This window comes from Phascolarctos cinereus, unplaced genomic scaffold (assembly GCF_003287225.1).
Source record: "Phascolarctos cinereus isolate Bilbo 61053 unplaced genomic scaffold, phaCin_HiC Scaffold_5;HRSCAF=322, whole genome shotgun sequence".
NCBI lineage: Eukaryota > Metazoa > Chordata > Mammalia > Diprotodontia > Phascolarctidae > Phascolarctos > Phascolarctos cinereus.
Window position 1 is genome coordinate 34,850,125 of NW_027555958.1, and position 22,937 is coordinate 34,873,061.

The 22,937-nt window shown below is 41.0% G+C and overlaps 1 protein-coding gene and 1 pseudogene across 1 annotated transcript in view; both read right to left on the reverse strand.

Annotated features, from left to right (window-relative positions):
- NLK (nemo like kinase) overlaps positions 1 to 22,937 on the reverse strand; it is a 125,016-nt gene that overhangs the window by 56,842 nt on the left and 45,237 nt on the right. The window lies entirely within an intron of this gene.
- On the reverse strand, positions 17,665 to 20,307 carry LOC144457933 (tetraspanin-7 pseudogene; annotated as a pseudogene).

A 22,937-nucleotide genomic window follows, 5' to 3' on the forward strand; every position in this document is an offset into this window, starting at 1 on the left:
AAATCTGACCTCAGACCCTTCCTAGCAGTGTGACCCTGGGCAAGTCACTTAACCCTGTTTGTCTCAGTTTCCTCATCTGTAAAATGAGCTGGAGAAGGAAATGACCAACCACTCTAGTACCTCTGCCAAGAAAACCCTACATGGGGTCACAAAAGAGTTGGACACAACTGAACAACAATAAGAAGCATTAATGCTTAGGAAACATTTCTTTGTTTTATTTGGTCAGCACAAGGGTTGATTACAAGTAACTTTGATTGTTATTTTCCTTAAGTTCCAATAGATCATCTCTATTGAGTGAAGTTGGTGGTGTACTGCTCTTAAAAGAATTTTGAATACCCAAGGGCAAAGAATGTCAGAATCTTCAAGATCCGTTTGATTCTAGGCTGGAACTATTTAAAAAATGTCTACTGTCTTTAGTCTCTTTAATTTTTTTTTTAATATAACAGTTGGTACACTGTCCGTATTCTAATAATAACACATAATGTTATATATAATCAGTCCCTAAGTGGGCAACAGAAAAATCTGCCTGGTCAGGTGCAGTTTCCAGAGCCCTCACAACCCCGTGGGGCCTCAAAACCCAGCAAATGAAGTCATATCTCAACAAATACGAGATAAAGGCTACCTTCAGAAAAGCTTCTCAGAAGATTTTTCTGGGATGATTACAACTTCAAGAGGAAAAAAAAATCTTGTCCTACAACCTAAAACAGAAAAATTCAAGATTCCAAGTTGAATTACAGAGGTTATTTCATCACCAGCCCTAACAGACCAGGATCTAATGGATGCGACCTAATTACACTGCAGGTCTGTCATGCTACCCAAAACACAGAAGTCCTCATACCTCCAGTAACCACATACAGAACAGCTATTTTCAGAAAAAAAATGTTGGAGAGATAGTTGGATGTCAGAGAACATGAAACAAAATGATGTTACAAACTAACAAAACCAGGAGAACTACCAAGCATCCTATTCAGGGGACTGGGTTCTGCACAAGCATCTTTCTAGTCCCTAGCTAAAGTTCTAGGACCAAAACCTCCAAAGGTAAAGAGACAGCTCTTTTATTTCTTTCTTTTTTTTTTTTTCTTAGCGAAGCAATCAGGGCCAAGTGACTTGCCCAGGGTCACAAGACAGCTCTTTCTAGTCAGTCAGAAAATCAGGTGAAGATCTACAGAAGAGGCAGTAAAGCATAACTTGAAAAATTTGATTCCTCACTGGAAATGATTAGAAACACAAGGAGTTTCTGAAAAAGAATAAGGATCCTTTCAGCCAAGTCCCTTCTCTGACATCTGCTGAGGATAATTTAAATTTTGATTACATTGATTAAAATTAAATTTTGAAATGGCCTTCCACTGATTCTCTACCTGGTTGCTGAACATTCCTACTACTAATTCAAACTAGCATGTCAAAAACCAAATTCATCTCTACCCCCAACTCTCTTCTCCTGATTTTCCTTTCTCTGTCACTCAGGCTTTGACCCTTGGTGCCATCCTCAACTCCTTCTCCTTGACTACTCTGCCTCCCACTGCACTCCCAAAAACGATCATCAACCAAGCAAGCAACAAACATTTATTAAGTGCCTCCTGCATACCGAGTCCCATTACTGTCCGTCACCATCACTTCAGTGTCTCCAGGTCATTACGCTTGCAGGCAGGCCGATTTTTTCTATTTCTGTCCTGTCGGCGTATAGTTGTTCACGTGTCGCCTCTCACGTTAGGCTGTAAGCCTTTTGCCTTTCTTTATGTTCCCAGAGCTGAGTACAGTATCTAGCACACAGCAGGCATTTAATAAATACTGGTTAACTGCCTTTGCAACTGTTTCTCTGCCTCTCCTCTTCTTCCTCCAATTCACCCTGCATGCCACTGCCACATCAACACTACTTTCATCATGAAACAATCAGTTAAAAAAAACCCAACATTCATCAATAGACTACTCAGTACAAAGCACCGCGCTTGTAACTGGCATAGAAAGAAACGAACTATTCCTGCTCTCAAGGAGCTCACGTGCTCCAAATCAAAGACACTCAATGACTCCCTACTGCCCAAAGAAGAAAGTCTGAACCTTGCATTCAAGGCCCTCTGGCCTTACCTCATGTTTTTAAACCTTTATCTTATGTGTATATTTCTTTTTTCTACACAAACCTTTAATTCTGGCTACACTGGGCTTTCTCGTGGCTCCCCTTTCCTGGAATGACCCCTTCTCTCATCTCCATCTATCCGAATCAGAGTCATTCTTCAAGGTTCTGTGCCCAGTGCCCTTCACAGCTCCAGCTCTCTCTCAGTGGTTTCCTCCTCAACCCCTGCAGCACAAGCCGTCTTCATGACCCCTTCATCCGGCACTGCTCTACATTACTGTTCAAGTGCAGATTTCTCCCCAACTTTCTAGTTTAAGGGCAGTGAAGGCAGACACTGATTCACTTGAGCACCCTCTCAAAGCTCTACAGCTCAGGACTTTGCCTCTACTTCTGAATCTCTCACCACTAGCCTTTCTACAGTGACTCTCCAAGAGAGTTGCTCTAAGACCAAAATCAGTTCTGAAAATTCTTCAGACACTTTCAAGGTTAGTGTTGTGGCTTGTTAATGGTTTAAGGTAAAATTCACAAAGCGGCATTTTATTATTCATGCAAAAGCCAGTCATGCCTGTAGCTGGTAACAATATAACTCTAATGAATGGGAATGGCAGTGCAGTAATTTCACGCCATGTTGGGTTTGTTCTCTCTTAACTCGGAGTAGCAGCTGCTTTGGTTCAGCACAAACAGTACCAGAGAACAGAGATAAGTGCGGAAGCCTGCTACACAGGAATGCTTTTATTTTCTTTGTTTCTGAAAGGCTTGCTGCGCTGGGCTCTTCTGCTAGTGCAACACCCTGGATATCCCAACTGTACTAGCTAAGGAATCTCCAGCTGTAAAGAGAATCAACAGTCATGAAAGCAGCTTCCGCTATGTCACGACAAACAACTTTCCTTCAGGATACCTAAGAAATTATTCCCAGGCTACTCTGCCATGACGCCTTCCCCCAAACATGCAATCAAACACTCAATTTTGCCTGATTACCTTTGGAGGCATCCAAGAGGTTGACAGCAATGGTTATCAACTCAAAATTCCATATTTACATTTTATTTCCTAAGGATACCACTGTTGAAAGTGTGAGATTTTAATGGGACATTTTAAATGTTTTTAAACATCTAAAAAGTTTTAAAGCATAATGAAGAGTTCATTGTAAAAGTAAAACTTTCTCCAATTTTTTTTTTTTGAGACGAGTAACCACTGATGAAGATAGGTACCAGGGAATGTTAACACATTCATGTGCTGCCTGAATAGTTCTTCCAGTGAATTAATAAGCTGTACAAATAGGGCTTCTTCTCTATAAAAAGAAATTTTGGAAAGGGAAGGGGAATGGATTCATAATCCAAGTCACCTGACTTCCTCGGACCTCAGTTCCCGAATCAATAAAATGAGTTAGATTGGACATTTCTGAGGTCCCTTTCAGCATCCGATATGTGAGCTCGTTATACTGAGGAGGATGTAAATGATTAGGGCATCTTTCTGAAAAGCAGAAATAAGTAAATGAATGAATAAAAAAAAGCCATGGGCTATGGACAAAAAGTGAAACACAGGTTTAAAAAATGAACATAAACACGAGTGCCTGAGCATCAGATGCTTAAGGGATCCCCAAGCAGAAGCTGTTTGAAAGCATACGGATCATTTGTTAACAAAGCAGAGGGGAATTCAATCCAGTGAATGAATGCCTGAGTTGACTGCTAACCCACTAGAAATTCTAAGAGGCTGGGGTAGAGTGGTGGTTATGGGATTATGAGATAAATTGTCCCTTTTCAGATCTGCCCAGGGTTTCAGGAAGAACTAAGTACTGTCTGTCCTCTGCATCTATGGTCCAATTTTGATCAACAATTTTTTTTTTAAAGCAAGAGGAATCCGCAAGCTGTTCTTTGGAGAAGAGCAATGCTAGACATATGGTGCCAGTCAAAAGAAATGGAAACACCCCAAACAGGCAGCTTTTCAAATATTGCTTGGTCATTTGACTGCACACTCAAAGTTGCCATAACCTTGTTTAAGTTACTGACAAGCAGGAGTTGAGAATAACCGTCACTCCTCTGCCCCACAAATATTCAGCATTATGTCTGCTGGCTCTGGCATAAAGAATCCTTCACCCAGTTTTAAAGCCAGCAGCGTCCCTTGCAGTCCTACTTTACAGGACCACAGTTCAACTGCTCTGTTCCAGTCCCCCATCACCCATCCATGATGTCCTAGGTCCTCTCTCTGCCATGTGCTCCCTCATCTTGCACTTTCTTCAAAGCCTAGCTCAGGTGTTCTGCAGGCATGAGGCCTTTCCCCGAGCCCCCACGGGCAGGCTGTCTCTCAGAATTACTTCCTGCTTGGGTGCATGCTATATTCTCTCAGGGGAGGGACTGCTTTGTCTTTGTATTCTTAGCCCCCAGAACAGTGCCTTGCATGTAGTAGGTGCTTGACAAATGCCTGATGAAATGCAATCATAGAATTGCAAGCGAACTATGTTTCCTCCCCCACAAACCCTGTAATTTCATGGAGAAAACTGCTAAGGGATAAAAAAAAATACAGGATCATAAATCTGGGGCTAGAAGCGACCTTGACAGTCATCTCATTCAATGCTCTCGTTTACAGATGAGGAAACTGAGGGGGGAGGGGGAAGGGGTAAATGATCTGCCCAAAGTCAACTGGATGGGAAGTTCTGGAAAAGCCAATCCAGATCCTCAGAGGATGCCAAAGTCAGCATTCTTTTCCCACTGCTCTGTGCCTTTACCTAGTTTTCATGTCAATGGGTTTAAAACTAGTGTTTCTCACAATATACCTTCTGCTAGCCAAATAACTTAGATTAAATAAATGATATTTTAATTCTTCTATTCAAATAACTAGTTGTAATAAACAATTCTCTTTGTTATCAAATAATTCATACTGAAGTTATTGCATTAATCCTACCAATAAGGTAAACATGGAATGTCTCAACAATTATGCTCTCAATATTTAGATTGCCTTCACGCTCACCTTCAATTTAAGGTGTGATTTTTGCTTATATGCAGGCAAATGTGCCTCTTTGGGGAACACCCCCCCCCGAAAAATACACCACTCAGGTTCATGTTTTTGCTTAGTTGTTTATGGAGAATGTACTGTGCGCAGGGTTTGAGTATTAGGTAGAGTCAGCTTTGTCTAAAAAACCCATTATCAACAAAAAAAGTTTTTTAAAATGAGATTTTTCTTGATAGAAGATACATTCAGAGAAAGTACAGCTAATTCCCCACCTTTCCCCCAGTGCTTCTGGGGGAAAAGTGCTTCATTCCAGTAATGAGTTACAAGTATGGCACCTAAGTATAGCCAGTTTGTATTCTGGCACATTTTCTTCAGACATTTAGTGAATTAAAAATATAATCTGGTTTTTAACATGGCATTTAAGCAAGTACTGGCTGTGGACACTCTAATGCTAATGACACCATGTGTAGTCGGTCACACAAGAGAACAAACCCTCCAGGCCTAGCACTCATTGAAGAAAAAAGGCTTCTCATCTTTCAGACGCAGATAACTTTTCCCACCATTTAGGTTTTTCAATCAAAAAGTTTATCCAAATTCTTGTTTGTTGTCCTCTCCAAGAGAAATGGGAGAGAAGCTTTGCCTCCTCCCACAAACTCAGTGCTGCTGGACTGGGCTGCTAGGGCAGAAGCCCCCCCCCCAAAAAAAAAGGGGAAATCCAAAATGAGAAAAAGAAAAAGGCTCATTTGCCCCTAGTCTCCACTCACCTCCTGGTGTAAATGCTACTGACCAAAAGGCCGCTGGGTGGGGAGGTGGGGATATATGTTTGAACGGAGTTAAAGCTGAAGTCAGGCAGCCTCCAATTGTGTGTTCAAGCAAATACAAATATTCCCTAAGCTAAAGCAAACACAGCTCTGTGCGATGACCATTAGCACAGCAGCAAGGCACTGATATGGAAAATGTATCGAAGCAAAATCCCACCAGATGTGACAGCATTGTACAATTCTCATGTTCTAAGGTTACTGAGAGGAAGAGAGGGGGGTTAGGAGGGAGAGATGGGTTATTCAACACCAGCCTGTGACATTTCTTTTACTCAAATACTCACTCCTCTATACAGCTGGGCAAGAATTTTGAGGGATCCTGAGATGTGATACTATGGTTCAAAAGGTATTTAACACATGGTGTGTGGGGGGGTACAGGCTGGGGAATGGTATTAAAATTATTCCTTTCTTTTCTACCTTTTTGTATCATCATGTAACCCCACCTGTATTGAAGATGCCAAGAAGACATAAAAATCTTCCCTCTCAGTCACTGTCAAATCTCTTCAAGAAAAAGGAGTCTGACTTGAAGAGTTTCAGTGGGAATTTTTTCTTATTTTAGGGTGGAAGTAAGATAGCCCTGCCTGCAATATCCAGGAAGTTTTCATGGCCCAGTAGCCACTGTTCTCTTCTGGATACAGACCTATGAATATTACATGGGGAGAGAGGCTGCTTACCGTAGAAGAAAGGTTTCAATGCTAAGAACCACAAAGGAAATATTCACGCCTGCATCTCCTTTTATCATTTTAACAGCTCAATCTGGGTAAGCAGAGGTCACAAAGGGTCCAATGCTAAAAGTGTGTCACACACTGCTGGCTTCCTGGTAAAATGCGTGTTTACTAATATGATAAAGAGTGAAGAATAAAGATTCCAAATACATTCACCATAAGTAGCAGCATTTCCACCACTCAGCAGGTTTAGCTGTGGAGTCCTTAAATTCCATTTTACCTGATCCAGAAATAAGAAGTTCAGGATAACAAAGATAAGAATCAGATGACAAGAAAAAAATTATTTTTGTATTGCCACGGGGACTACTTTATCCCTGAAAACTTCTGTGGCCAAGATAATATTTTAATCATAACCTGCACAAAATGCTAGTTTCAACAAGCTTACATGCAGTTAGTAATACACTCATTTAGTTAGAGCTTAGCTGCTTAACTGTTTTCCTTCCATAATACCATGAAATTTATATCATGTAAACTCTTCCAAGTAGAATGGCTAATTCTGTATTTCATACTTACATAAAATACAACTGAGTTCCCCGTTACTTTCCTTTGGGTAGCAGGTATTAATTCAAGTGCGAAATGTTTACTAGTTTCTTTCATACTTTTCTAAGTCTGCAGGTTTTACTTGCTTAAAACAACCACCATAATGACAACTTATCTTTTCTATCAGTACACATTAAGATGCCCTGGAACAGGCGCATGATGGAATGAAGCAAGGGCTGGTTTTGGAATCAGGAAGACTTACATTCAAATCCTCCCTAGATGCTAGCTGTATGACCCTGGGGCAGGTAACTTGACTGTACTCAACTTCAGTCTCTTTGCTTGTGAAATAGGGATAACTCAAATATCTACATCTACCTGCCTCACATGCTTGTTGTGGAGATAGCATTCATGTCAAGTGCTCTGCCTGTTAGATACGTGTCAGTTTCTTGTTATTGTAGTTAGAAGAAGGGAGGAAGAGGAGGAGGAGGAGGGAAGGGAAAAGGACATCAACATTTAGGCTGGATCCTCCCTCCCTGCCCCTAATCAATCAATCCTGCCTTCTCACTTTCATCCTTCTGAAATGGATTTAAGTAATTTCAGCTAAAAATGTAGGTCCATGTTCTCAGTTCTGAAGGAAAACTTTTGTAACTTAATCCATTTTAAATCATAAGCCACCGCCACAGCAGCAGCAGGTGGTATAATTGCAGTGTATTTGCTTCAGCTCAAACCCAGTAACCAGGTTAGAGAAGCCACCTGTTACACTACAGCTAGAGTTTCAGGTGTGTATTACAGGTATTTTAAGTAGTTCTCAAACCTGTGACTTGCCTCTCACTCCCTTAAGAAGTGAAGGTGTCTGCGGGGAGGGAAAAGAAGAAAAAGAAGTCCTAACTTGGAAACTCCAGAACCCGAAGATTTCCGCTTGCCACTTCAGACGGTCCATAACATAAGGCAGGACACTCATACTCCAAATACAGAAAATGCCACCTGCTGCAGAGCGAACTAGAGCAGGAAGATCTGGCAAAGAGTCTCCTGATGAAGAGATGGAGGGATGGATGGCCTATCAATGCAGGAGGAACTGAGGAGGTCTCAATAGTTTCCAAGTGCCTGCCTGCAGTCAAGAAGTTGCTCTTATAAGAGAACATAAGAACTTGGGCAGTCTCAGTTTGTTCTTGACAAATCGTTTTCCTTCTTCAGCTTGTCCCAAAGATTCAGCTTTAGGGTAAGAGAAAAGATACACAAGTCTTACAGTTTAGGTTGGAATATGCAGTAAAAATTTTCTTTTAATAGTGGAAATGTAGACCTACATTTGTAGCTATCTTAGTGCCTTAAACAGTTTTAGAAGGATAAAAACAAGGAGACGTGATTAGGTGACTGGGGGAAGGACAGCCTCCAGTTCTGAATTCTGCTTGCCTTTTCCCTCCTTGTAACAAAAACAATAAAAGCAATAGCTTGTATTTATATAGTGTTTCGAGATGTGCAAAGCACTTTTCAGGCATGATCTCATTTGAACAAAGGTTTCATGTAAAACAATCTCATGACAACCTTGAATAAATGGAACTTAGTGTTTCTGTGCTCCAACCTCTCTCTCCCCCTCCCCCACTACCTTTCAAGTTACTTCCACGTGGGGCTGAATCTACAAGTCATTCCTCCACAAGCCACGGATGCTCCTTGCTGTCAGTTTTGTCTCTGGAAGCAGCACAAAACTAAAAAGTCATATGGACAGGAGTGTCAAAATGTCAAACCCACTTGCCAAACAATAACAAAATATTCCTGCCTAAAAACTCCATTCACAGCATTCCATAAAGATGGCTAAAACTCAGACCTGCCTTCCTGAATCTCCCTTGATTCAAGCAACATGACAGTTCCCATACAGTAATGTGTTACGAGGTCATAAATCCCCAAGAGAAACAAACTGGGGAATAAAAGAATTCTCTCAGTGAAAGAAAGAACAGCATCTAAAAAGGCCACTTTTACACTACTGTCCTCAAAAAAGCAAGTTGCAATTTTCTGGTTTGCTCTATGATTATGCTGCACCCTGGGTGAATCTAATAGTAAAGTGACCAGCAGGTGGGGACCTACCCATCCATCACCAAGCACAGAGTCAACAGGGGTGCTCTTTCAACCCATAAAGGAAGTCTGCAAATGTTCTGCTCACAATATAGCAACTCGAGTTGGTGGCAGAGAGAAAAGAGACAAAGGTTTGTTTCAAAGGAAATTATCCAACAAGTGGTAAAGGGAAAAGGCAAGAATTCGATAGGTAAAGGCAGAGCAGTCAGAATAAATTTTTAGTTGGTCTGTTGCTTTTAAAAACTATTTCCTTGGGCAGGCTCCGTTTGCTCTTGACAAAGAGTCTTTACCTCAATAATTAATCAGCTCCTGGTGTTTGAATGCTCAGCTTGCGGGCCCTCCACTGCTCTGCAGCAGCCTCAAGTGCACAAAGCCTCTTCCAGAACCCTCTATTAATTAATGGGGAAAAGCAACCAAGGTTGGTCCACTGAGGGTGTTCTCCCATGTTTGCCTGCTTTCACAATTGCCTGTAGATACACCTTAGTCGGGCCATTCCATTCCACTTTCATCTCTATGATAACTAATAGTTTTTCTCTAAGCACATTTCCAAATTCTCTTCCTTAATTACAAAGAAAACTTCCGTAGTACCAAAACTACTTAAAATATTTAGGGAACATCTGAAATCATTCTTCTTAAAATGACCACTGCCACTTACTCCCTCCCCCCAGGCCCCAAAAGCCATGCCAAACACAATCAATTAATCCCCCCCTCCCAATGCTGTAAATTCCCCAGAGGTCAAAGGGAAAAACACTGGGGAGACAGTAATCTTAGAAGGTCCATAAAGATTTTCATCCATGACTTTAATCACAGTGAAGAGAAGGTCCAGTGCCCTTCCTTACAAAATACAGATCTTCACTAACTATCTGGATTAATGATGTTGTGCTATACTTTCAGACAGATATTTTGCAAAGATCTGCCTGAAGCCAACCTCAGCCACTCACATTGGTAATATTTAGAATGCTATATACAGATGGAGAGATTTGGTAATAATTAGAGCTTTCTTTTCCTCTCTTACTCCATCCCAGCACCACCCCCCAGACTAAGCCCCCTATAGACAGACAGGAGGGACTGGGGAAAGGGGCAGGGATGGCTGCCAAAAAGGTCTGTAGGGATTAAGGAGATGCTGCCCATGTTACTGATGGTGGGAAAATACACATAAAGGCTACCTCCTGTAGACCTGCAGAGCTCAGAGAGAGGGACTAAGATAACATTTGATTAATTGACTTGTACTCTGGTTCACAATAACTGTACAACCTGCTTTCCCCTACCTCCTCCTTAGGAGGAGATATTACCAACATCTATTGATTAGAAAGGAAAAAAAAACAGTCACAGAGTATTAGAACTTAAAGGTCATCTGGTCCACCCCCTCCCTTCAGGAGGAAACTGTGGTCCAATTAAGACAATGCTGAATTTTCCCTTCATGCCAAAGTTAGCAATTTCCTAAAAGTTGTTCAAGGTAATTACTATCAGCAGATGACTAGGCCTGTCACAAAAGAAAAGCAAATTTAATCATCCAATGAGCTTTTCCATCCCAGCTTGATAGAAGCTTCACTACTACCAACCTGAAAAATGTCCTTTACTTTGTTGGGACAACTCAAAGCAATCCTCATTAGCCTGGCAAGCCATGAAACAAATTTTAGTGATGCCTTAATTTAAGACACATGCCCAAAACTAATTAAAAAACAATCACTTCTCTCCAACTTGCATGCTTTTGAATTCTGTATTCTAATTTCTAAGTTTCTTCAGTTCTTGGGTACATTTGGACATTTATTTCTAATAGCATAACACTTTATAAACAGTCCTAAAATAAATAAAAACTGTAGCAAAATAAGAGTTTATAATGGTTTCCCCTCCCCCTCTCAGGACTTTTTCTAGACGTGGTTAATGAAGTCATGTTTAGTCAGCACAGCAAATAATCAGGGGTAGGGAAGGAATTACTACAAGTTAATTACGTGCTAAGATTGTTCTAGTACTATTGCTTTTAAAGACAAGACATTTTTAAAATTTTACCAACCATTCTTAGACACACAAGAAGAAATATTCTCCCTTTAACCACATACTTGTCAAACCGACTTCCTCCTCTCCCTTCATTTCTCACTTAGCACCAATGCTTGAATAATTTTTTAACAAAGACAAAAACCAGACAAAATGGGCAGATGGCATTATTACTCTATTGCCTTCTATATTACTTGGGTTTCAAATGAATACAATCCAATAAGAGGATCGACAAAGTGTAGAACAGAGGTGTGCAACTCAAATAGAAACAGGGGCCACGAAATCATCCCCAAGGTTCCCTGCAGGCTGCATGCTGACTTCAAAAACCATGTATTTGCCATGTTTTGCTGTATTTTTATTTTGTTAGGTATTTCCCAATTACATTATAAACTGGTTTGGGCTGTGTGACACCCGTGATGTAGTTGATGGAAGACTGGAAAATCTGGGTTCAAATCCCGCCTCAGACACTTCCCAGCTGTTGTGACCCTGGGCTCCAATCACCGCCTCCAGATCCTTCAGCGCTCTCCTCTATAACATGAGGGGGTTGAACTCCAGGCTTCTGAGGACCCTCTCAGTTCTCAACCTGATCCTGCGGCACACATACCTTCCTGTGTCCTGTCCTGCCACGCCCAAAACTTGGCCAAATGAAAGCCTCTCCTACCTATTCAGGCTATTCTCTACAAATTAGAAAAGGAAAAGCTGCCAGCATCCATCAGAGATCTTTAAATCTACAAATTCAAAAAGTGATGACTGTGCACCTTCTATGCCACAAGGCACAGTGTGTCCGGCACTGAGGTGGGATACCACGAGGGAGGTTCCTGGTGTAGGATGAGATAAGACATGCACACTGAAATAAATACAAAGTGGAGTATGGAAGTGCATGGAGAACACACATTGTCTGAGGTATTCCGGCTAGGGAAAGGAAGCATTTGTACACAATTTTTGATACTAAAAGGAAAACAATTCTGTCATCTCAATGGCACTTGAGAACATATTTCCTACCTATTTCTTTCTATGTCTACCCATAAAGTATTTAGCGGTTATGTGAACTATGGACCTTAATCCATACAATAATAACTGATAAATCCAAAATGGAGATACTATTGTCCATTATTTCCTTTTAAGATAACCAACTGACCCAGATATTGAACTTTCCGTGTTTTCCAATGCCTGGTTTACCAAATTTGAGACACTGTCTTCAGAGGCTTGTAGTTCCCACTCTACCACACGCTAACTGTGAATCTTGGGCATGTCATTTGACCTCTCTCCTTACACTCTTCATTCAAACACAGTGGAAAAGGTGTTGCACTGGAGTCCAGAGATCTTTGGTTTGAATCCCAGCTCTAGAAACCAGACCACTTTCCTAGCCGTATGACCTTGGGCAAATCACTGCACCTTTCTAGATCTCAGTTTCTTTATAAAAAGAGAGGGTTGACTAGGTGGCCTCTGAGACCCTTCTGGCTCTAGGTCTATAATCTCAGGACTAGATTATGAGGGAAAAGAATACTCTGCTTTACCTTTGTACCCCCAAGGATACAAGTGTAGCATATGTAGCAGGCTCTTAATAAGCATTTGTTAAACTATTTTGTTAAATTCTAGCAATCTAAAATGGAGTGATACTTTACCTGCTTGGAAGCAGGGAGCCAGACCAGATAATCTCTTGTCATCCCCTTCTAATTCTAAAAGTCCTTCAAAATGTTACAATGTTTCCCCACCTTTATATCAACTTCTTCCCCATGAACCCCTCCTGTGACAAGGAAAAATAACTAAAGAATCCGATACAGTAACAGCTTCTGATAATGTATACAATATTCTGTCCTAGTAGCCCTGCCTCTCTGCTGTGAGATGAGACAGATAAGTTTCATCATTTGTGGATCTTCAGGACTTTCATTGGTTTTTCAGTTGTCAGAGTTCAATTGCCTTTTGGAGATTTTTCCATTTACATTTTTTGGTGGTTTGGTTGGCTACTGTTCTCTTGCTTCTGATTAGTCTACCTTGCATCAGTCTGTACAGCTCTTCCTATGCTTCTCTGAATTCTTCATATTTTTCACTACTTACTGCACAATGACATATGAATGTAAATGGAATAATAAAAGTTTTTTCAGTCACTGCCCCACCAATGGGCACCTCATTGTTTCTACTCCTTTTCTACCACACAAAAACAGTGCTTCTACAAATATTTTGGTATATACTCGCTGGAGCTTTTTTTCCTGTTTTTAACTTCCTTGAGGTATATATAATATTTTGTGATGATAAGATCTATGGTTTTAAGACAAATTAGTCAATTCCTCCAAAGGTTACATAGAAGAAGTAGGCCTCATTAATGTAGGGAATACTCTTTTTTTTTAATGACTACATTGAAATTCTTCCCAAAATCTGCTCAGAAACAGTAGGCAGCCTAGTATATAAGAGGGCTAGATTTGGAGTCAGGAAAACTTGAGTTTAAATCCTGCCTCAGGCACTTAATAGCTGTGTGACCCATGGCAAGTCACTGATGCCTCAGTTTCCTCATCTATAAAATGAAGGGTAGGGTTGAACTCAATAGCCATAAATTCCCGTCTAACTCTTAAGTCTATGATCCTCTGAACCAGGAATGGAAATCTGACAAGAAAACTACTCTAAAATCACAATACAGCAACGAGGACAGCAACATTGTCAGGGTTTTTTCTTGCTTGCTTACTTTTTTTTTTTTTTTCCTTTTCTAGTTACTGGAAGGTAAAGTCAAACACACTGGATAAAACTTCAAAGTGGAAGAATCTGCCATTAAAACATAATCAGGCACCCACAGGCAATTTTTAAACACTAAGCCAGGTTGAGAATAAGTAATCCTTCTCAATCTAGTTTCATCTATACCAAGACATCAAAATTATTTGAATCCTATATAACCCAGTTCAAAGAACAGAAACAAAATGCTACTGATGATATAGTTCTGAGACTGACAAACAACGCTGGTTTCCCCTACTAGTCCTGTGCTTTGCCAACTCTAACCTAAACATTCTCAGCTGAGAATCTACCACATCCTGTTCCAAATAGAAGGCTATGGAATGTAATTTATTTAAAATATGCAAATTTAGCTATGGAGGTCAGGAGGAACCAGGTTTAAGATTTCTTATTTAACATCAAGTTTCTAAAACATCAATGAAGCTCATTTAATAAACCTAGTCAAGAATTGTTAAAGAAAACCACTACACTTGAAAGCAAGGTCACAGGAAGCATTAGTGACAAAGAATCATTAGAATCAATCATTGTTAACATTACTCTGTCATGATTCTCCTCCGATCTATCTGACTGACCTTTCCTCACCCCGATGTGAGGGTATATGTCAGGGCTTGGTCCTGGCCCACGTCTCCCTACACTCTCTTGGTGATTTCATAAGCTCCAATCAGTTTAACTATCATCTCAATACAGAAGATTCCCAGATCTAGAGATCTGACCCTTATCTCTCTTTGGAGCTCCAGTCTTGACTATCTGCTGGACATCTCATCTACACATCCCATAAACATCTCAAACTCGGGTCCAAAACTGAGTTCATGAGCTTTCCTCCTAAACCCACCCTCTAATCATTTCTGTCAAGGACACCCACATTCTCACAGTCACCCAGCTTCACAATGAGGTAGTCCCTTTAGACTTTCCACTCTCACTCACCATCAAAGCAAGCAGCTGTCAAGCCCTGTCAATTCTGACTCCATACCATTTCTCCTGTCTATCCTCCCTCCCTTCATTTACATCACAGACATCAGAGTTGAGGGTTTTATCCCTTCCTACCTGGACTTCCTGACTTTACAGAATACTTTGTAATCTACTAAGTCCACCCTACCGATTTAAGCAGTCGATTTCTCTTCCCAGCCAGTTTTCTTTGTGTATCATGGCCATTGCACAGAGTTGCAGATTTGTGGCCCTGTAGGTGAACTGAAGTAAATAAGGGGGCTATTCCACTATGTACGTTAGCATCCATCAGAACCTAGAGTACAATCATCAGGCAGCTCGTTGCATGTCTAAGTTCACACGCTGCAAGGCCGGAGGTCTTTTTCCTTTTGTTTCTACTTATCATGCCATGATCTGTACTGAATGAAACCTATATGGACATTTTTTTAAGGCTGAGAATTCGGTAATACAATTATTGGAAAACTTGGCCTCTGCTCGATAATTCAAATTGTAAAAGCTTGTAAAAGTCAGCTCCACATAAAGCTGCTGCTATTGGGGGCACAATGTGGGTTTGAATTGCCTTGTGAGTTGTATGAGACCCTTCAATTGTGTCTGACTGGTAATCTTCCTCAGCTTTGCTTCCTCAATACTAAGGAAGATGATCAATTAACTGTGGATTTAGAGTTATAGGTCTTCAGTTCAGATCCCAGCTCTGCCACACACGAGCAGGGTGACCTCAGGCAAACCACCTAAGATCTCTGGACTTCAGTTACCTCGGTAAAATTACAGGGTTGGAGGATGTCTTTTTTTTTTTTTTGTGAGGCAATTGGGGTTAAGTGACTTGCCCAGAGTCACACAGCTAGTATCAAGTGTCTGAGGCAGGATTTGAACTCATGTCCTCCTGACTCCAAGGGCAGAGCTCCATCCACTGCACCACCTAGCTGCCCTAAAATTACAGGGTTGGACTAGATGGCTTCTGAGGTCTCTCTGGCCCCTAAAGCTTTGATCCTCTGACTAGTAAAACAGACTTCTAACTAGGCCTCCTTGTTTCTGGGCTCTCTTCTCTCCAATCCATCTTCTACATCAGAGATGTCCAACACATGATCACAACACTCCCAAGTGCTGCTCAAACTAGACTAAAATATAAAGGGGAAATATTTAACAAAATAAAAAAATAAAATGTAGATAACATTATATTTTAAAAACAAGTCAAGATGTGCCTGCAGGGATCCTTAAGGCATCATTTAGAGGCCCCATTTCTATTTGAGTGTGATACCTGTGCTCTATGTAACTATTAAATTGCTAATCCTTTATAAGCTTCTCTCTTCAGAATTTCCAGGCCTCTATGGAATCCAGCTCCAATCCACCCTTCTAGGCATCACTCCCTCTTGGGCACTCTGCCCCCCAGCCAAACTGGCCTGTCTGCTATCAGTCTACCATGACATTCCATCTCCTACCCCTAAGCCTTTGCACAGGCTGGAAACATCTTCCTCGACTGCAACTCTTGGACCCCCTACCTCCCTTCAAAGCTCAGCTCAATGCCAACTTTCGTTTACAAGAGACCTTTTCTGCTTTGCCCAGTCAGTGAACTTAGCCAAATTACTTTGTACAGATATCTAATGTTTACTCGTTTGTTTGTCTACATGCTGTAACCGTCCACCCTGAGAGCAGGGACACTTTCATTTCTGTCTCTGTATCTCCATAGTCTAGCACGTACCCGGCACACTGTAGACATTTAAAAAATCCACAATGGCTCCACTTATTAAAAACGCATCACAAATGCTCACAATATCAATGGATTCTTGTCATACCAGACAAAGGTGTGAAGAAACTTCTATTTTTGGGGGCAGCTAGATGGCACAGTGGATACAGCACCGGCCCTGGAGTCAGGAGGACCTAAGTTCAAATCTGACCTCAGACACATGACACTCACTAGCTGCATGACCCTGGGCAAGTTGCCTAACCCAGACTGATTTGCAAAAAAACCCAACCAACCAACCAAAGAAAAATGATAATCATGACTAATGTGAAAATACGTGCAATAGGAACGTATATACATGTAGAGCCTATGTCAGATTGCATGACGTCTTGGAGGGGGAGGTGGAAAAAAATTTAAAACTCAAAAGCTTATGGAAGTGATTGTTGAAAACTAAAAATAAATCAATAAAAACAAACAAATAAATAAATAACTATTTTTTAAAAAGGCTCTGAATTCCCTCCCAAGTCATTTTTAGTCAATTTGGTGTTCTTAATAATAATGTTCTTAACATTAATGCATGAGAAATAACTGTAAAAAGAAAAGGTCACATTACAATTTGGATCAGTCTATGTTATCTTTAGGGAGAAAAAGATTAGTAGTAATGCCATACAGGTTCAAAGTCAGAGGCAAAACTTCACATAATTTATGCACATACTAGGCATGCAACACAATAGTGATCAAAGATATTATCTAAAGATCAAGAAAAACAATTCCCTTCAAGCACAGTTTCAAAAAATTTCCTCCAAGTATCTTAACAGTTTATTACTGATATTTCTTTCTAGCATAAGGATTGTTTGAGAAAGGGAAGGAAAAGTCCTAAGTAAAGCTGCAAAAAAATGAAATTTTAAAAAAGATATTTCAAATCCTTGTTCACATGGATATACCAACATTTGTTAACCTCAGTGAAAGGCTAACGATGCCTGGAGTCCAGTCAACGCTGCTTATGGACGGACAGGGTCACGTGCACACAGCCAGTGCTGTCACATGCAGAATGATGTAGGCTCCTGTGTGGCCCAACAGTAGTTGATGGAGTGGAAAAACGCAAGTACACATATGTACACACAAGAATGAATCATGTATGGCTGCATATGTAGTGTGTCTTATTAGACTGTTGCAGCTTCCAATTTGGAAATCAGTTTCTTCTTTTTCCCGCATCCCTTCTTATACCACCTCACATTGACTGGCAGTGAAAAACTGGGACAGATAGGCTAACAACATACCACTCAACTGGGAGAATGTAATTTCCACAGTCACTCCAGCTACTATTCCAATAATACTGTGCCACCAGATCATAATCACCTTTTGGATTGCCTTTAGTAGCAGCCAGATCTTGGGAGCCACAACTGCTGTGAGGGATGTAGGAAGTGGGGGATCCCATGTTCCAGAAGTATGGGCTAGGAGTCCAGTTACTATAGCAGTTCTGAACATGACAGCAATGTCTGCTCAGATGTACATCATCTTTCACCATTCCCACTGTAATTCTGTGTGTGTCCTAAGGAAGATGCCCTTGACCTCATGGTGAAGCACAAACTCTGAGATGCTAGCTACCAGCTCAGCCAGAACACCAGAGACAAGAAAAAGGCATAGAGTTTCTATATTCATGGGCTTCCACAACATGTGGCAAAGCATCCAAATGGCCCAGAGACAGGTGGTGCCTGTCCCAGTGAGTACATAAGGGGCATTGGTGGAGTTCTCTGCAAAAAGAGAAATGTCTCTGCCCAAAGTAAGCTTGCCTTAGACTTCAACTGCTTGAAAAATAACTTCAGTAATTTAGAAGATACAGGAGTAGATGAGGAGGGTTGTGACACAGGTTATCAGGGGGGTGGGGTCTTCATTTTCTCAATGCCATACTATAGAGCCTGGGCAGGGAGGAGAAGGTTGAGGTGGGTAGGGAGGGGTGTAAGCAAGTGAGCCTGTGCATTTACTAAATCACTGAATAAAATGATTGTTGAACTAAATTAAATATTAATGCTTTGATATCTGAAAAGATAATTCACAATTATACCTCGAGAGCCTAAGCAACAATAATAATTTTTTTTTTACCATATACTGTGTTCTGGTCCTCCACTTAATTAAATCATATCCCAACCCAAACTGAGCCTTATGTCACTGACTAACACAGCATCCTTTAATAACCCTGTAATCATGACCTGAAATGGAAGATGAGAAGGAAAATTTGTGACAAGGTCTGAACAGGGAAACAAAAAGCCTGAAACAGATGCCACGTGCTCAGACAAAAAGGAAAGGGAGCTGGAAAAGGCCACCTCCCCTCATGCTTCTGTAGCAGAGTCCTTGCTAATCAGGCCCAATCAGTTTTCAGTCATGTGATTTAACGACAGCGTGCTCCCAAAGTGTGCACCTTGCGTTTTCTGCTGAGCACTCTGAAGGGAATGAATCTTTACCTCCCAACACTCAAGGATTTCTTAATTTGTTTCCCTGTCACTAGTGACTCTTTCTTTAGGTAGATTTTAATTAGGGCTTTGTGCTTCTCAACTGAGTTAAATGAAGGCAGATTATTCCCTTCAACACTACTCAAGCAGTATTCCTGAAGCCACCTGGGGCTCTCACTGGCTCACCTCAAAGACAAGTTTGCTATTTAATACCCAAATTATAAGAATCCAACCCTGAAGTTCTGACAAGATACCTCGATTCATATGAAAATATCTGACATCCCATCAACCCCCACCCCACAACAATTTACACCTTTGGTCTCGACTATATAATAAAGGAAAAACACACCAGGTCATTTATTCATTTGCAAACAACCTGAGTCTCTGTCTGCTGTGTAGTAATAACAACCACGTACAGTTTTCCTCAAGCTTCATCTTCTAGCACTAATTCTAGTTAACTAGTCCCAAAGCAAAACACATCGGACGTTTTCCTAGCATGTGAAATTAGAATTTTGCACTCACAGTAAGGACCATTTTGCAACCATCTGATTATCCTCTTCCAAAACTGATCACCGCTTTCAATAAGTAGATATGCAGTCCAGGACGCTGCTTAAATGACATCCTGTAGTGTTAGGGATGAAACTGGTTAGGCAAGAAGCACATCCCCTAGCTTTCTAAAGTGTGAGCCATGAAGCAGTTAATCACTACAGTGACTGTGAGCACCACTATTTCCTGGGTCAGTCTTCAAGACACTTGATCAAGGAGGCAGGATCTGAAAGGGAAGGTGGATGGACAAGCTAACCTCTCCTTCCTGGCTTTATGATGGGATGAGATGCTCAACAATCAGACAACATAACCAAGAGGAAAGGGGTGGACTAGATCACAGGATCGCAGACTGAGAACTGGCAAGTACCCAAGAAGTCAAGTCCGACCTCTTCTTTTTAGAGATGAGGAAACCAAAGCACTGAAGATTAAGTGAGCTGTCCAGAGTCACACAGCTAGTTAAGCATCAACTATCCTGTTGCTCTCTCTTCCAAGATGGAACTTGGGTAAAGACGACTTCTCCATTTTTTTTAATGGAAAATTCCATTACACTTACAATGTGTCAGACCACCATCTGGCTGCATTCTTGATGCAATTTAAAAATTCACCTTAAGGCAGGGTTTTCCCAACTGTGGGGCAGGAAAGCAAAGGCCCAGATTACTGGATATCTACTAGCATAATTTCCACAGAAATATACTCACTTATTTCCAATGAAAAAGTTCAAACTGGAGCCAACAAAACTGAGTGGATTTGCTCCAGATGGTGGGCAGTGGCAGAAGGGGAGCAGTACCAAATGGTCTCATAGGTAGCCGCAGGTACTGGTCTCCATTCCTTCACCCTCATTAGGGGGGAAGTGGAGGGAAGAAGACATTCCGCCTCCTCTGGGCCTCATTTTCCTCAGCTGTAGAAGGAGAGGGTTGGACTGGATGAGCTCAAAGATCCTCTGCATCTGGAAATCTATGATCCTGTGACAACAATGCAGTACAGCTACTGTCATTTTGCTACTTTTTCTGTATGTTTAAGTTGTTATAAAGATTATAAAAAATGTTTTATTTTATTGGACTAAAACACAAGCTAAAAATGATTTGTGTAGATTGTTTTATATAGAGTATAAAAGGGAAGATATCACTGAAAGTTTGGAAACAATTGCCTTGCTGCTTGATACAGACTTTCCTTTGTGAATTCAAATACACATAAAACAAAGCGCCACTAGAGCAATGATCACTTGGAATTTCATTTCAAGGAGCCCACTGGAAACAGACACATCCACTCTAGCTCCTGTTAGAAGCTCTAAGTGAATAGGACACTGTATCTTGGCCAGGAAAGATGGCTTTCTGGTACCTCACTAATATGGCCCCGGAAGATTCGAGAAATCTTTACAAAATAATTTTAACATCCTTTACAAGTCTGTGGCTAAAAAGCTAAAAGCTCTGAGGTCAGAGCTTTCATAATCACACTAGAAATGGTGGTGGTTTACTTGATAAGTTGGGGACAGAATAAAATGGAAATATATTGCTAAATAACATCATAATTAATGAGAATTCAGAAGCAGAGTCATCCCAAAGGCTCTGAGATCAAGTAAATCAGAACCAATGCCCCAAATCCCTTCTCTCAGTAGGGGAAGGGGAATACTAGAGAGGGAGGGAAGTAAGTGAAAGAGCAGGAGGGAAACCTGGCATTAATACAGTAAGTAAGTAAAATTGCTATCAGTGTGTAATCTCCCCAATCTTCATTTGGCCCATCCCTAAATTCTTTCCAGGAAGATGGTAGATAGTCCCCTGAAATTCAATAAAGTTATTAAACACCCATACAAGACATTAGCACACTACAGGCAATTATCATGTAATTTCATTTCTCTTCCCAATTGCTGTCCTTGCTGCTCATTTTCATCTTATTCCATCTTCATGAAAAATGCTAATTCCACCTCCTTCCCCACCACCATTACACATTCACACAAAATCACACCTCAGTGGGTCATCTATTCCAACCTATGCCAGAAAAAAAACACCTGTGACAACAGTTTGTAAGTGGTCATCCAAGCTTGGCATGAAAACTTCCAGTAAAGGGACACCTGCTACCTCCCTAAGGCTGCCCACGCCACTTTGGGGTAGCTCTAATCATTAGTAAGATTTTCACGATGATAAGTCTACATGTGCACTTGATAACTTTTAGACAATGTTTCAGGGGCAAAAGGTACAAATCTAACCTCTCTTCCACATAACCTCCTTCTCTATCCCTCCCCAGGCTACAATCAAATAAGTAATATTAAACACCCATGTGGCAAGCACCGTGCTAGTCTCTTCTCCAGCATAAGCACGTCCAGTTTTGTCACTGGCTCCACATGCTGTAAACTCAAGGCTCTTCACTGTATTTTGACTATATTCCTCTAGATGTTCTCGAGCTTATCAACCTCCTTCCTAAACTGTGGCACCAACCACTGACCCTACTGCTCCAGACACGGTCTCGACAGGGCAGTGCACAGTCTGAAGGCACTTTGGTCTTCCAAGCCCTTGGAGGTCACACCTCTCGCTGCAGCCCAAGAACGACATTGGCACTTTTCTTGGCTGCCCTATCACTCTTTTGACTTACAATCTAACAAAGCCCTTGGACTCCCCCCCCACAAAAAAAAGACTAGCTATATCACCATGTCACCTCTATCTTTCATGAACCCAAGATTAAGATTTCACATTTATTCTTATTAAATTTCATCTACATTCATTCATTCAAACATCTATTAAGTACCTACGAGGTGCTGGACTCTGAGGATACAAAGACAAAAAATACCTTGTTTGATTCTGCCTAACATTCTAGGCTGTCAAGATCTTTGGGGATCCTGAGTGCCACCCACTGGTTAGTTTTCATTCTCAAGCTTTGTGTTATCTGTAAATCTGAAAAGTATACCCACAGTACCTTTACCAAAGTCAATGGTAAAAATGTTAAACCCCAAAGGGCCAAGCACAACTCCCCAGGGTGGGGCACTTTGACAATACCTAACATTTACATAGAACTCAAATGTTCCTAAAGCTTTTTACATATTACATACAACCTAATACATACACACAAATGCTCAATCCCCTCCATTGTACAGATGAGAAAAATGAGGTTGACTGAGGCTAAGGGACTTGTCCTAGGGTCACACAAGGTAGCTCCCTTCCAAGCTGACATCAAACCATTAAGGGCTACTTTGCACAGGCCATGTGATCACTTTCAAATGCAATTTTGCTATAATATACTACACATCTTTCAGTCTTCTCCAAAAAGATCGCATGAGATCTTTTATTAAATGCTTAGTTAAAATCTAGGTCAACTATATCTAAAGCAATTTTTGATCTACCCATCTAGAACCTCTGTCAACAAAGGAAATACAGTTTCATCTGGCATGACCTATTCTGGATGAAGCCACGCTGCTTCCTTTTCTAGACATTCACGAATCACCTCTAATAGCACGGTCAAAATTTCCCAGGAATTGATGTGATGTTCACCAACTTATGCAAGACAGAC